The following is a 15712-nucleotide window of genomic DNA, read 5'->3' as shown; positions in this document are numbered from 1 at the left end:
GACCATGAGTAAATGAAGGTGCTCAGGGACATTTACACACATTTGATCAAGGGGCCGTTTTACAATGGTCTCCTTTTACCATGTTTTTTTTTTTTGTTTCTTTTTTTTTTTTTCCTAGATGGGGAAATTTTGGCAGCAGGAACCCAGAAATCATACAAATGTCCATCTTTACAGCCGCCTATTAAAGAGCACAGGAAGTAAGTCAATGATGTAACTGCAAGAGATTTGAGCTACACAGAAGGGCATTTGAATAACTCTAGTATTTAAATTTCATGTGTGTGCATTTTACCTCACCAAAGGTCATTTTTAAAATCATTATATACTACATTTTAAAATAATTAGTTGAGTTCCTGATACGGCTTTCAAAATATACAATTTGAATTATCTTTGGACCAACATTATAATGTACATAGCATTTGGTTTAAGTGCTAAGTATAATTATGATTTTACTACTTTGAGATCTTATATTCTCCCCAAATTAATATTTGCTATAACATATTTATATACTCTTTGAATATGTTTTTATTTAAATATTATATATGTACATAAATATGTACAAATCCTAAAGCTAAAATATGTCGCATCTTCCTTGAGTGAACATAGCTGTTTAATCAGCACCATGTAAGAAAAAAAGCATGATTAGAACCCCGATGTTTCCCCAAGATGCTCTTTCTGTCCTCACAGTGAAGAACTGCAGTTCAGGAAGAAACATTTATTAACCTTTAAATGTATTTATAAAAATTTGGGAGATGCTATGTAAAATAACATTATTTGATGCTATTTTAATTTATTATTTTATTATTTATTACATCTAATATAAAATAAAATGTTTAATGTGTATGAGTATTTGTACTGCATGTATGTTTGTGTACCACTTGCATGCCTGGAGTGCCAGTGGTCAAAAAGTAAGAACAGTGTATCCCCTAGAGTTGGAGTTGCAGAGGGTTGTGTATAGCCTTGTGGGTGTTGGGGTGGGAGCCCAGGCCCTCTGGAAGAGCAAACAGTGCTTTTCATGGCTGACCTTTCTCTCCAGGCCACAGATAACATATTTTCCATTAACACTTCATGTAAGAATATTAGCCTGAAGTCTTCCACCTACTATAAATTTGAAGTAGAATATTGATTAAAATTAGTTTGAAATATGTGTCATTTGTGAAATATGAAATGGAAGCATCTTATTCATATCAATGAAAATGGCAACAGTTATGTTGTCGCCCCTTTTATTACAAGTCCGCATTTGCTATTGAAGAAACACTGAACTTTAGTTCTAAATTAGTGCGATAAATGTAGAGTTTTAAAGATTTAACTGATAAATCAAAATATAAAAGCTATACGTTATCTATCATACTATGTTTTGCTTTAATATAGATATACACTGTAAGATACTTATGAAATACTAGACATCTGCATCCTCTTCACCATGCACGTATCTTCATGGTGCAAACAGTGAAGCTCATTCTGGCTTTTATGAGTGAGCGCTAGGCGTCATCTATAGTGCATCGTGTTGCAGGTTGGTAGTAAGTGTTTCTCTCATGTTTGCCAGTTGTAGTGTAAAGTGTCCCGTGACCTCTGACATTCTTCCTTTCAGTGGAGGAATCTGTTTCCTCCTAATGAATCTGAATAGATTGTTGATTGAGGTTAATAGTTATGTCTATCGTAAAGTATCCACCCAGTGGCTTCCAGAGGCACACATGAGAACAGAGACACCCAAACTGATAGGCATAGAGGTTCTATGATGAGGCCCCACGGAAGCCAGGATAGCTGAGAAGGTATCAGGAGGGTAACCACGAACACTGCCAGACACATGAAGATACCTGTGTATTGAAGCCAGACACCACCCTCCACCGAGCCATAAAACTCTTGGGAGATGTGACAAAGAACCACCTAGCTGGCCTCAGCCAACCTTGATGTGTTTGAATAGTCACAGAGAAATAGTCACTGTGTCTTGTCTTTATTTTGGGAATGATTTGTCACATGGTGTCAATGGAGTTAATTTTTGTTCCTGACGATTTCAGGACAAGACTGTGAGCATTTCATTGGTTTATTACAGGCATCTGAGGCAATAAGAGAGGTGAACAGAAGTCTCCTTGGCACTTGGTGAATATGGGCCTAAGGAAGGTACTAGAAAGTTTTGTATAAGTAGAAAAGGACTCTCAAATGGCTGTGCATGATCCAGTGGTGTCAGGATGATGCAACTGAGACGGATACCCTATCCCTTTTTTGCTAGCAGGTGCTTTAAGCAGCAGCGCTCTTGTGTGCTGGCCGTATAGTAAATTGGGTTTGTGAAGGAGAAATACTTCGTCGTTTTAGTTCTCAAGCCTTAAGCTGAAAAGAATCTTCCCCAAAAAACAGTTCCTAATAAGCACAAACCTACAGGCTCATTTCAGCTTAGACTTGATTCAGACAGTGGGATTATGGCCCGAAAGCTGTATCTGATAAATGACTGGGTGAGACTTACCCTGCTTTAGGAAAGGATTATAAATCAAAACTTATTTTTACTTTAAAGTTTAGTTTATTCTTTTAGTATATACCAATTTTGTTGAATAAAATCCAGCAAAAATAAACTGAAGGCCCCTCTCTCATTAGGTCAAAACATTTGTTTGAAAGGAAAAAGAATCATGAAACACATGGAGTGATTTTTAAGAAATTGCATTTTTTTTTTTTTTTCTCAGAGTGTGTTGGCCATGCTGTAAGGGAGAATACAGTGAGGTCATAAGTAGCTGTTCTAGTTTGGTGACCACAGAAAAGGTGCCTGTTGTCAGTTTCAACAGATAACCTAACACAGGAAGTTTGTGAACATACACTGACTCCAATGTACCCTTTCACCATGGCTCTATGAAGTGGCCATATTGAGAGAATCATGTAGCTTAGCTTTCCCAAGGCAAGCCTTAGAGCCAGAGGAAACAATAAAACAGCTGCTTTTGTTTTATCCCACTGTTTGAGGTTTGGTTGTAGTACAGCACTAGAGATAAGAATTTAAGTTGCCACACAGATTCTTTATTTTCCACCAAAAGCCCAGTCTTAACAATAGTTCATTCTGCATGTTTCTCGCTCTTTTGTAAAGAATGGACCCAAGGCTTTGCAAATGCAAAGCAACCTGCTCTCCGGGAGTCCCATCTCCAGCCTCTCACTCAGTATTCTATCCAGTACTGTTATTTTTTTATTTTCAGGGAGACTTTGATTCTAGATGATCAGGTAATGGCAGGAGCTAATGAAAAGTGATTTGGGCATGTATTCATCACACTTGGGAACCCAAGTTTAGTAGACAGTATTTTCCTTTTTGTTGTTGTTGTTGTTGTTGTTGTTTTGTTTTATTGTTTTTGAGACATGGTTTTTCTATGTAGTCCTGGCTGTACTGGTACTTGTTATGTAGACCTGGCTGACCTTGAACTCAGAGATCCATCTGCCTCTGCCTCCAAAGTGCTGGGATTAAAGGCATGTGCCACACATTTTATATATATATATATATATATATATATATATATATATATATATATATATAATTTTTATGTCCATATACCTGATGGTTCTTACTCCTAAGCAAATATTTTGGAATATAAAGTCTTTCTACAAAGGGAGAGAAATATATGTAGACCTGCTCAGGAGTTGTGTCAAAATCTTCAGATGTCTTTATTTACTTTAAAACTTCTTAGTTTTACCCCATATTGAGTTTTAAAGTGCTATTGCGATCATTCAGCTCTTCGATTCACAAGGCATTAATTTTTTTTCCCTATAAGCCCCTCCCTCCTCCCCTCCCAATCTCACCCTCCCTCCTCCCTCTGCATGCATGCCACTCCCCAAGTCCACTGATAGGGGAGGTTCTCCTCTCCTTTCAGATCTTAGTCCATCAGTTCACATCAAAAGTGGCTGCATTGTCCTCTACTATGGTCTGATAAGGCTGCTCCCCCCCAGGGGGAGGTGATCAAAGAGCAGGCCAATCAGATCATGTCAGAGGCAGTCCCTCTTCACATTACTATGTAACCCAATTGGACTCTGAACTGCCCTGGGCTACATCTGTGCAGGGGTTCTGGGTTATCTCCAAGAATAGACCTTAGTTGGAATATGAGTCTCTGGGAAGTTCCCTGTGTTCAAATTTTCTTGTTCTGTTGCTCTCGTTGTGGAGACCCTGTCCTCTCCAGCTCTTACTATTTCCCAGTTCTTACATAAAATTCCATTCACTCTGCCCAACACTTGCCCATCAGGCTCAGCATCTGCTTTGATAGTCTATAGGGCAGAGGGTTTCAGAGGCCCTCTGTGGTAGGTAAAGTGTCATTTAACTTGTCTGATATTTCTGATATATTGATCCTTTTTTTAAAGATTTTAAAATTTATTTATTGTTTATTAATTAAAATTTATTTACTTTGTATCCCAGCTGTAGCCCCTTCCCTCATCCCCTCCCAATCTCACCCTCCCTCCCACTTCTCCTTCCATTCTCCTCTCCAAGTCCAGTGATAGGGGAGGTCCTCCTCCCCTTCCATCTGACCCCAGCCTATCAATCTTATCTGGACTGGCTGCATTGTCTTCCTCTGTGGCTGGGTAAGGCTTTTATGCCCTCAGGGGGAGGTGATCAAAGAGCTAGCCACTTAGTTCATGTCAGAGACAGTCCTTGTTCCCATTACTAGGGTACCCACTTAGAGACTGAGTTGCCATGATATATTGATTTTTTTTAGTTTTGTAGATATTGCTTGATCTCTGCAAATTAAGATACCTAGCTTTGCTTGGCCAGCATCGGAAAAGGTCACCATTGCTTTCTGTTCAAAGAAAACCCTTCCTTTGTTCTGTACATTGATTGTTAATATGGACTTTATAAACTGCTTTAATTAATAAATCCACTGTTTTCCTCTGTGAGTTGAATGTGCTTTCATGTGGGCAGAGAGCATCATAAGATTTAGTTCAAAGAGGCTAAGGATTTCACCAACCAAAGTCATCTGCTTCTGAACCTTACTGAAGCTTTGTCTGGAATTATGAAAGCTCAAAATCCTCTGCACTTCTGTCAAGTAGAAAGTAATGGAAATTAAATTTTGCAAGGTAGACTTCTTAGTGATGCTTGAAGAGTTGGTTTTACTGAATGAATGAATTAAAAGGTTGAGCAATTAAGCATAATGAATACATTTTTGCATTCCTGTATTAGGTTGTTAAATAAGGAAATTTTACTTCAACTGGATATCTTTAATAACAATAGAAGAAATTGATTCAAGTTCTGATGAGTCATTAGACACCGAAGATAATTTGTTGACAGGTTTGAAATACATGGGGAATCATTCCCAGAGGGAGATGGTTAACAGACTTGCCTGATTACAAGTCTTCCTAGAAGTTAGTAGGTTTCTGTGAATGATATAGAAATTTTACACATAAATATAATTTCCATAGATGTATTTTTGGCATATTTTAAATGCTCACATTTAAAATAATACTGTTACAAAATTTGTGCTATGGAACAAAAGGAATTTAATGACAGACCAATTCTATTTCAAACACTTTTCAGGTTAAATAGTGCATGACATGACAGGTTTGTTATTAACATTCAGAAGATTATTTGGGGTCCTTTTTCTTGAACTTGGGTCCAAATCCTATCCTGTTACAGATTCATATTATATTTTAAATAATATTTATTCAATGTTTCTCTGCATACATAATACATTATAATTATTACAACTCTATTATGCAATACCAAATGGATAATGTGATGTTTCTTGTGTGATTAAAAGTACTTACATCCTTAAATTATAATCCTTCCTTGTTTTGGTGGAAGAAGTCAGGCCATCCTAGGGATAAAATTTCTAGCCTTGTAGATTACATGTCCATCCTTTTTCACTCACCTAGATCTCTGATTCTTGCTTTTTTGTTTTCTATTTGTTGGTGCTTTTGTTTTTGTTTATGGTGGTGGTGGTGGATGTAGGTGAGTGTGTGTGTGTGTTTGTATGTATGTTGTGTGATTGTGTATATTGGATAATGCTTCAACATTGTAGCTTAGGTTGGCCTGGTACTTACTGAATATCATTGGCTGATCTTGAGCTTTAATCTCTTGCCTTTATCTCCTGAATGCTGAAATTACAAACATAAACCACCCAAGATAACTATATACCTTAAACGTATTCATACATGTATTGTTAGCATTAATATGTTGTAATTTTTGTGTTTTTTTTTTCTTTTACAGGAAGATCATTGAGCATACCTTAACTTTTCAGGATTTAGATAAATGTTATAATTATAAAGAATCAAGCAAACCCAGTATTTTAGAAAATTATTAAAAATGAAGTAAAAATTTTGTTGGAGTCAGGTATTGTGGCTTTAATACCAATGCTCAAAAGACTCACAGGAAGAACCTGTGAGTATAAGGCCAGCCTGGTATAGATAGTGAATTTTCCAGGTCACCAAGGCTACATTCTGAGAGCTTCTCTGAAAATAAGTCCTTTGCTGTTGGAAATGTATTTCTTACCGAGATGTATCTTGCCCAAAAATTTAGATATATTTGATAGCACAATTTCAAATTTTAAAATTAAATTATTTTCCCAACTACCTATTTTTTATTTTCATTGATAACCTTATAAAATATTGAGTATTTTAAATTTTAAAGTAAGATTAAGAATTAAAAATAACAATAATAATTGCAAAGCATCACTCAATAAAGCTTAAGTAAACAATAAAACATGGTTTAAAAGAAAGAACAGAGACAGGCATGGTGTCACATACCTGTAATTCCAGCACTTGGGGAGGCAGAGGCAGGTTGATCTCTGTGAGTTTGAGGCCAGCTCGATTTACAAAGTGAGTCCATGACAGCCAAACAAGCAAAAAGTACAGGAATATTTTATCATTGGGCTTTATTCAACCTATTTACAAAGTTTTATTTTCCATTAATAATATATTTGATTACATTGAAGTAGGACAGAAGCTCCAAAATGACCAAATATATCAGGGCACAGGGTCTTTAATGAAACTGTTTCTCCAGCCAAGGACCGTGTATGGATATAACCTAGAACCTCTGCTCAGATATAGCCCATGATTTGTCAGTATCCAAGTGGGTTCCCTAGTTAGGGGAACAGGAACTATTTCTGACATGAACTCAATGGCTGGCTTTTTGACCTCCCTCCCCCCAACCCCCGAGGGAGGAGCAGCCTTGCCTGACCACAGAAGAGGACATTGCAGCCAGTCCTGATGAGACCTGATAAACTAGGGTCAGGTGGAAGGGGAGGAGGACCTCCCCTATCTGTGGACTTGGAAAGGAGCAGGGAGGAGATGAGGGAGGGAGGTAGGATTGGGAGGGAATGAAGGAGGGGGCTACAGGTGGGATACAAAGTAAATAACCTGTGATTAATATAAAAATTATTTTAAAATAAAGAAAATAATTCTCGCTGCTGTTTTGAGTAAGTATTCCCCAAAGTCTCCAGTGTTAGGGGCTTGGATCCATCCCACAGCAGTACTTGGAAATGGTTGATAGCTGAAGAACTTGAGCCTAGAAGAGAGAAATTATGGCATCTAGAACATGTCTCTAAAGGGGGTATTCATAACTCAACACCATCTCTATCACTGCTGCGATGAGTAGCTTCCTCTCTGCCTGTGCTCCTCCTGTGTGATATTCTCTTCATCCACTGGGAAGTCTGGAAATCAGGTGAAAGCTCTAAGAACTTTTGTCGAAGCAAATACTTTTTAAAAGCTGGTAGTCTCAAGTGTTTGCTGTTTTCATAGCAAGAGTAATTTCTTTGGTGAGAGAACAGTGGGTCCCCTCATTTTTTTAATGACAAAAAACTTACTAATAGGAAGATCAATACGTACTACTTTTTTAGTTGCTGGAAGGTATTTTTTTCCTGCTTCATCTAATGTGTACTAAGAAACAGAAAGATAATCAAAAATCATTTAAAATATGTATGTGTATGTGTTTAAATCCCAAGCTTTCTATATTGTTTCACAGGACTCTGTCTCAGTAAAAATACATTTAAAAAATAACGGGTCAGGAGGAGAAAAGCTGTTAAACTACGAGGCTAATACCAAGAGAAATATATATTAAAAGAGAAAAATAAAACTCTTATGACTTATAGTAAGTTCATTATAAAATGAGGAAAATTTTTCCTGTTTTAAAATTTTTATATTTTCAAACCAAACTATAAGATTCAAGTTTCTAAGATGTGTGTACATGGATGTGTGTTTGTGTGTGTGCACATGTGATTTCATATGTAAAGTATTATGCTAAACTCAGGTCAGCTTTGAATTATATGATCAAACTTTGAAGTACTTAATAAATACTTATAAATGAATAGGACAGAAAATTGAAGCTGTGTGGAAGGAAATCATTAGAATAAAGCTAGTGAACATACGTTAGAAGAAAGACTATGCTTAAATGATGATTACAGAAACTGAATTACATGTTTTACTTATGTTTTGAAAAGAAGACTTCTTTTGTGAACATTGTGACCTTCAGATAACTGGGAAATATTATGGTAAAATATTCAATATTCACTATGTATCTGAAACTTTCAAGAGATATAAACTGGAGACAGATATGAAAGTCATCAGATTATTAATGAGGAAAGTCTAAAGAAATATTCATATGTACCAAGAGTCCTTCAGTTCAACAGTCCAAAAGAAAATAACCAGTTAGAAGTTAGCAAAAGAAAAGGTTACTCTCATCAAGGAAAATGAATAAATTAAGTTAATATAATAAAATATGCAGAATCATGATCTTAGAGAATTTCAAGTTGAAACAAGTGAAGTGGCTGCACAGTTATTTAAATGGATAAAATTCCAAACAATGACAGCATCAAATGATGCTAAGAATGTGTAACTTCAGGACACCGATTTTTGTCTGGGAAGAAAACAGTGTTTAGGAAATTTGCAAGACAGTTTGATCTTCCTGCTGAAGCCAATTTTATTTTCACTACTTAATCATGTTAAATGATATTTACCCAAATGTGTCGAACACTGTGCCTGAAAAGAATACATGTGACTATATGAATCATATTTATTTATTTATTACCATTTACTCACTTTGTATCCCTGCTGTGGCCCCTTCCCTTGTCTCTTCCTAGTCCCACCCACCCTCTTTCTCCCCCTATGCCCTTTTCCAAGTCCACTGATAGGAAACACGAAAGCAAGCAAGATGTATTTTTTCTTTTTTTTTTTTAATTTCATTTCTTTTCTTTCCTTTTTTTTGTTTCTTTGTTTCTTTGTTTCAGGGTTTCTTTGTTTGGCCTTGGCTTTCCTGGAACTTGCTCTGTAAATCAGGATGCCCTCCAACTCATAGAGATCTGCCTGTTCTTGCCTCTCTCTAGTGCTAGGATTAAAAGCATGTAACACCACCTTCCAACATATTTCAACAAATAAAATAGAATCCAGGGACATCTCTGGGACAAGTTAGAAACCTAGTGCAGTGGAAGACCCCAGGAATCTATGAGGAAATGTAGAAAGAGAGAGTCTAAACCATGCATCTCCTAAGACTTGCAGTGGAGGTCATGAGACACCAACCCAGCCACAGAAACTTTGGCCTACAATTTGGCTGCTTACAAGTTGTGCTTGGATAAAAGTGATACAGAAATTGGTGGGAGAGACCAGCAAATGCCTGGTCCAGTTTGAGACCCAGGCCTGAGAGGGAGCCTGTCTGTGACACTACTTGAATGACCAGGAACTATAGCCTGGATAGGCCATAGACTTAGAATAAAACTAAACACAACTGGCAAAAAATAGTCAATGAAACAATACCTCATGATATTCTGCTATGCTCATAGATTGGTGTCTAGCCCAATTTTCACCAGAAAGCTTCACCCAGCAACTGATGAAAACAGATGCAGAGATGCACAGCCAAACATTTTTGGGAATCCTGCAGAAGAGGGAGAACAAGGATTATGGAAGCCAGAGGGATCAATTACACCTCAAGAAAAACCCACAGAATCAACAAACCTGGGCCCCTATGGGCTCAAAAAGACTGAGTCATCAACCAGGAAGCTGGCATGGCTGATATAGGCCCTCTTACATATTTTAACAAGTGTGTGACTTTGTTTTTAAGTGGGACTTCTAACAGTGGGAGCAGGAGCTATCTCTGATTCTGTTGCCTGCCTTTGGGACCTTTTCTTCCTACTAGGTTGCCTAGTCTTGCCTTAATAGAAGAGGAGGTACCTATTCTTCCTTCAACTTGATAAACCATGGCTGGTTGGTATCCATGGGAGGCCTGCTCTTTTCTGAAGAGAAATGAAGGAAGAATAGATGGGGTTGGGGTTGTTTGAGAAGAGAAGAAGTGGGAAGAAGAGACTGGGAAGAGGGAGAAACTTTGGTCAGGATGTAAAAAGAAAGGAAGGAAGGAAGGAAGGAAGGAAGGAAGGAAGGAAGGAAGGAAGGAAGGAAGACGATAACAACAAAAACTGATAAAAACAAACAAACAACAAAAACATGTAGAAAGACTCTAGTACAACCATACAATGGAATATTATTTAGTGTTGAATAGAAATGAACTTCTGAGATCCCAGAAGTCAAAGATGTCCTCAAACATACTTTTTTTTTAGAAAACCTTAAATCTTTGTTTTTTAAAGAAGCGTTGAATTTAACACACACCATCAGACACATACACGTTCACATCACACGTTTGTAGACACACATTACATTCACAAGCACATACTTTTCAAAACAAAAGAAGCCCACGGATTGGGGGGACCTCCTCCCCTTTTGTCTGGCCTTGTTTTATCAGGTGTCTTCAGGACTGGCTGCAAAGCCCTCCTCTGTGGCCTAACAGGACTGCTCCTCCCTTGGGGGGTGGGGAGGTCAAAGAGCCAGTCATTGAGTTCCTGTTAGAAATAGTCCCTGTTCCCCTCACTATGGGAAACCAATTGGTTATTGAGCTATCACGAGCTTCATCCAAGTAAAGGTTCTAGGTTATATCCGTACATGGTCCTTGGTTGGAGAGACAGTTTCAAAAAAAAAACCCTGTACCCAGATATATTTGGTCCTTGTGGAGCTACTATCCTTTCCATGTCATACTAACTCCCCTTCTGCCGAAGGTTTGGTTATGAGTCTTAGTATCTGTTTTGAAACACTGCTAGGTAGAGTCTTGGAGAAGGGCAGAGAGGAGCTGAGGGAGGGAGGGTGGAATTGGGAGGGAATAAGGGAGCAGGATACAGCTGGGATATAGTTAATAAAATGTAAATAATAATAATAATAATAATAATAATAATAATAATAATAAAGACATATTCTAACCTAAAAACAAAACAAAACAAAATGAAAGAAGCCAGTCTCACTCTTTGTAAAGCTGACTCCAACAACCAGAAAGCATGGAAAAGGTGGCATTTTAATGACTTTCAATGATCATTCCTTGCTAGGCTTTTGTGAGGAGGAAAACATGCATTGGCCAAACATGGGAGATCTTATGGCAATGAACAGTGCTATGTGACACTAGAATGGTGGATTCATGTTCCTGTTTTGGCATTTCTACTATTAACTGCGGCTGTAGTTCTTAAGAGTTTCAATATTGGCTGTGTGTTGTATATTGGCTGTAACTGTCCAGCCAATATTGAAACTCTTAAGAACTACAGCCACAGTTAATAGTAGAAATAGTAGGGGAAACTTTGTGGGGAAGTAAGAGAGATGGTGTCTTAGCTTTGCATCAAGAACTACAGTCAGCTAAGGAGTGCTGGGGGCTGGAGAAATAGTCTTCCAATAGGCCAGTTATGAAAACATACATGCAAGTAACGTAATACAGACAGAGCAGGTTACTTTTATAAACACACACACAAACAAGTAATTAATGAAAAAAAATCATACAGTTTGAAAGAGAACAAGAGTGGGTATATGAGAGGTTGAAAAGTCAAGAAAGAGAAGAGGGAAACTGAGACAGAACAGCTATTGTGATTGCATAGAAAGTAAGCTACTGGGATAAAGAGTCCCTGCTGGAAGTCTTATTAAAAGAGATTATAGTTTCCATTCCTTGTGTGCTGTGGATTTCATTGTATCAAGCATAGACGAATTCTGTTAGATTTTGGATGCAATCCTATTTTGAGAATTTGCCATGATAATTAAGTGCTATAAAATGAATATACAGTGCTTTAACTAACATCTAGTCCAAGATTATTAGCTTCACAATATGAAATCTACAGAATGCTGATTGTCCTAGTTTGCATCTCTGTTGCTGTGATAAATACCATGACCAAAAGCTTCTTGAAGAATATATATATATATATATATATATATATATATATATATATATATTCATATATATATGCTTAAATGTTACAGTCCATCATTGAAGGGAGCCAGGTCAGGAGCTCCAGGTAAGAATCTGGAGCAGTGAACTAAAGCAGACCAAGAAGGAGCTTCACTGACCGGATTGCTGCTGGGCTTACTCAGGTTCTGTTCTTACACAGCACAAGCTGTCTTTCCAGGCACAGCACTGCCCATTGTGATTCCTACACCTCCTGCATCAATTGAGAAGATGCCCCACAGATTAGAGAGGCCAGTCCTGTGGAAGTGACTTCTCCCCTGAGAGTCTCTCTTGCCAGGGCAAACCGAAATGCTCAAACTCAGTTTCCCAGTGTACCCTTTAGAAGCCAGGTGAGATTATGTTTCTATTTCATACGCTGTTGGGGTAGAAGAAAATTCTGCTGGCAAGTCTGCTGAAAGTACAATCAAACTCCAGGTCAACAGCGATAGAGACAACAGTGTATTCATTTTATTTATTTTTCCCTCCAAACTTTATTATGACAAAAATGAGCTTACAATTAAAAAATGTCACAAAGAGCACACAAATTGTCAAGTGAGGGTGCACATTACATCCATTACATGCTGTCAAGAGCGTCAGCAGGCTACATGGGATTTAAGAAACATTTGGTATAGCTTGAGTGGTTTCCAGCTTGGGTTCTAGGGCTTTGATTTTGTAAGCTACTGTGCACTGTGCAAGCTTCTGAAGAATAAACCTTATTTTAACAGTATTCATGCCCAATATGCATGGCCATAAAATGAAAAATAGAAAATGTGTCCCTGAAGTTCACTTAGAGGGTGCTCAAACATTTTGGATATTCACCCAGAACTAGTTCAGGCCAGTTCAGCCCTCTAGAAATATGTTTGAAGTGAATCTTCCTGAGTTTCAAGGTGGCTAAGAGGAGGAAACATTTATTCCTTTGTTCTGAAGGAAGCATTTATATTTCAATACAGGTGGATGTTCTGGTTTGCCAATGGGTTGATATGTGGATAGCTCAGAGAGAAAGTTGTAGGCACAGTTTGTGTGGGTGACAGGTCTAGGTTGCTGAGTGCATTGTTAAAGGAGGGAGTGCCTGCACAAGATAAGTGGAGTCTGAGGACACTAAGCTCTTTGCTATGCTTGACTGCCTTACCTGAGGACCTGGCCATTCCTCTTCCTCTTTCCTTAGCTTCCTGGGAAACATTAGGGGAACAGGTGCTTCTACTACACAATCTTTAGTTCCATCACTGGCACAATCGCTACAAAGGCTAATTCTTTGCAGGCTGAATTGTCTTCTCATGAGCCAAAATAAACCTTTTCTCTTAAATTGATCACCTCAAACATTTTGCTCTTATCATGGAAAGCTAATCAATAGTGACCAAGATTAACTCTTGTTAAAACCATTATGGTATTTAAATAAGCAAGGTGCTTTAAATTGTTAAACAATACTATATTATCATATTTTATAATAGTTTTTAAAAATAGAATTAAGAAAACTAATGAGCATATTTTGAAGTTAAATCTGAAAAAAATAGTAGCAGGGTTGAATCTATGAGAAAAGATAAATTCAATGTAAAGATTATTAGTGGCATATGGAGTTCAATCTGCAGTTTTTTGTGGGGCCTGGTTTGCAGTGGCTACAGAAAGCAGCCTTCTTGATGATGTGTACAGACTGTAAATTAATGGAGGTCTGTGAGGGACCATAGAGACAGCTATCCAGGAGTACTCATGTCTTCAAGCTCATGCCGTCTTCAGTCTTTACCATAGAAAATTACATAGAACCTTTTGGGAAAGCCTTGGGCAGAGTTAAAAGGTCACATTGTCCAGGCATTATGTCCATCCTCACCAAGATCTAGAATAAGGAACCTGTGACAGTGGTCCTTTCCAGGTCCACCCAGAAAACCCACTTCTCCAAGAATAAAGATTGCATAAGGTGGTTGAAGATGAACTTCAAGACATAACATCCAAGAAGCAGTCCACTCCCAATACTTATGAAATCAGACTTATCCCTAATCACGGTACTCTTTACTTCATATGGCTTCTACTGTGCTGCAATTCTACTCACTAAAATTTACATATTATACAGATAAGTGAATAATTAATTAACTTTCAAGAATGTTAAATGAAGGTCTAAAGTTATACCATCAGCTTTATTGACCTGTAATCCTGTCATTTGAAAGGCTGAAGCAAGAGGATCATTGTGGTTTCATGACCTAATTAGGCTACATAGCAAGATCCTGTCTTAAATAACTACAGTAAGAAGAAAACATAGAAATAAATTTAATAAGATAATACTACTATTAACTATACATTTATTGTGGCATTATTTTTAATTAAGGCCAATTTTCTGGTAAGAGAAGAAAGAGGCAAATCCACTGATCAAGTATGGCAACATAACAATAGTCAGTGAGGCCATTCTCAACTGCAGTCTCTGGATTTAAGATGCTTCATCTTAAAAAAAAAAAATATGCATCTGCAATTCAAGCTTTTTCCAGATTAAAGAAAGCCTGTTCAATCTGTCTGCAAAAGTATCTTCTATTTGCCAAATGTAATTGTCATCTCATAGGCTTATTGCTAAATAAGCTCTTACTTTCTAGTTCTTTCTCAACTCTGACTGGCTCTTTCAACTCAGCTGTTCTTGACCAAGGTCTTCTCTAAGCTGAGTGATTCAAACTGGCTTCCCTCAGCTGCAGACTAAATTGCTCTGCTTGGCCTCAAATTAACTCTAGCAATCTATTCTAATCTCCTGGCTCCCTCTCATTCTCTGTCTTTCTTGTGTCTAGCTTGTTCTCTGTACAACTTGTGTCTGTAAAACTGTCCTGGCAAAAGCTACATCTTCTCTCCCTTTGAGATGCTCTTCTAAGTCCTCTTTTTCCTGTCCTAGTGAGGGTTGTGTGTATCCTAATTCTAACTCATTCTGTCAACTGTCTGATGTCTCACTTTGTCTGCCCCTCAATTAGACATCCCTTTCAAACATGGGTGCTTCCTGCTACAAGCTAACCTTCCTTACATTGCTAGGGATTAAAGGTGTGTACTGTCTCCCAGCCAGAGGGATTAAAGGTGTGTCATTCTAGCTGGATTGCAAAAACCTAGAAGAATGTGATCCCTTGCCAGAGCAGCCATGGTGCTGGATTACATTTCCTCTATATTAGTCTACACTGCAAGTCTATGTTCACTTCTGCTTGAACCTGAAGCCAGGCATGTTCAGTCTGCAGGTGCAGCCACCCCGACTTCCCAAGGTCTTTTGTGCAGGGTCTTAAAGCAGAGTTCTGTCTTCAGGGAAAACTAGGCAGGTGTCCGTTGTCCAGTCTGGGTCAGAGAAAAGTCACAACAGCCTGGACACCTGCACCTGCCACACTGATGTGCTACGTAAGAAGCTCCGGGAGTCCCCGTGCTCCAGCCTGTTACTGCAATGTGTAGCTTTTTGGTGGAGAAAAGATGATGTTTCTTTCTGCAGCCTTCTTCTAACCTTTGGTGACCATGGAGAGTGGGTCACATTTGTGTAACCATTGAAAGTATTTGAAGAGACACTCTACGTCTCTAAATTCAAGGGGC

At 38.0% G+C, this 15712-nt stretch overlaps 1 pseudogene; it reads left to right on the top strand.

Annotated features, from left to right (window-relative positions):
• Positions 1-13761: 13761 nt before the first annotated feature.
• Positions 13762-13871, top strand: LOC132652580 (small nucleolar RNA SNORA70; annotated as a pseudogene).
• Positions 13872-15712: the final 1841 nt, after the last annotated feature.

The sequence above is a fragment of the Meriones unguiculatus genome, chromosome 2, assembly GCF_030254825.1.
Source record: "Meriones unguiculatus strain TT.TT164.6M chromosome 2, Bangor_MerUng_6.1, whole genome shotgun sequence".
NCBI classification, from domain to species: Eukaryota; Metazoa; Chordata; class Mammalia; order Rodentia; family Muridae; genus Meriones; species Meriones unguiculatus.
The sequence above is the reverse complement of the archived record's forward strand: the minus strand, read 5'-3'. Positions and strand labels throughout refer to the sequence as shown.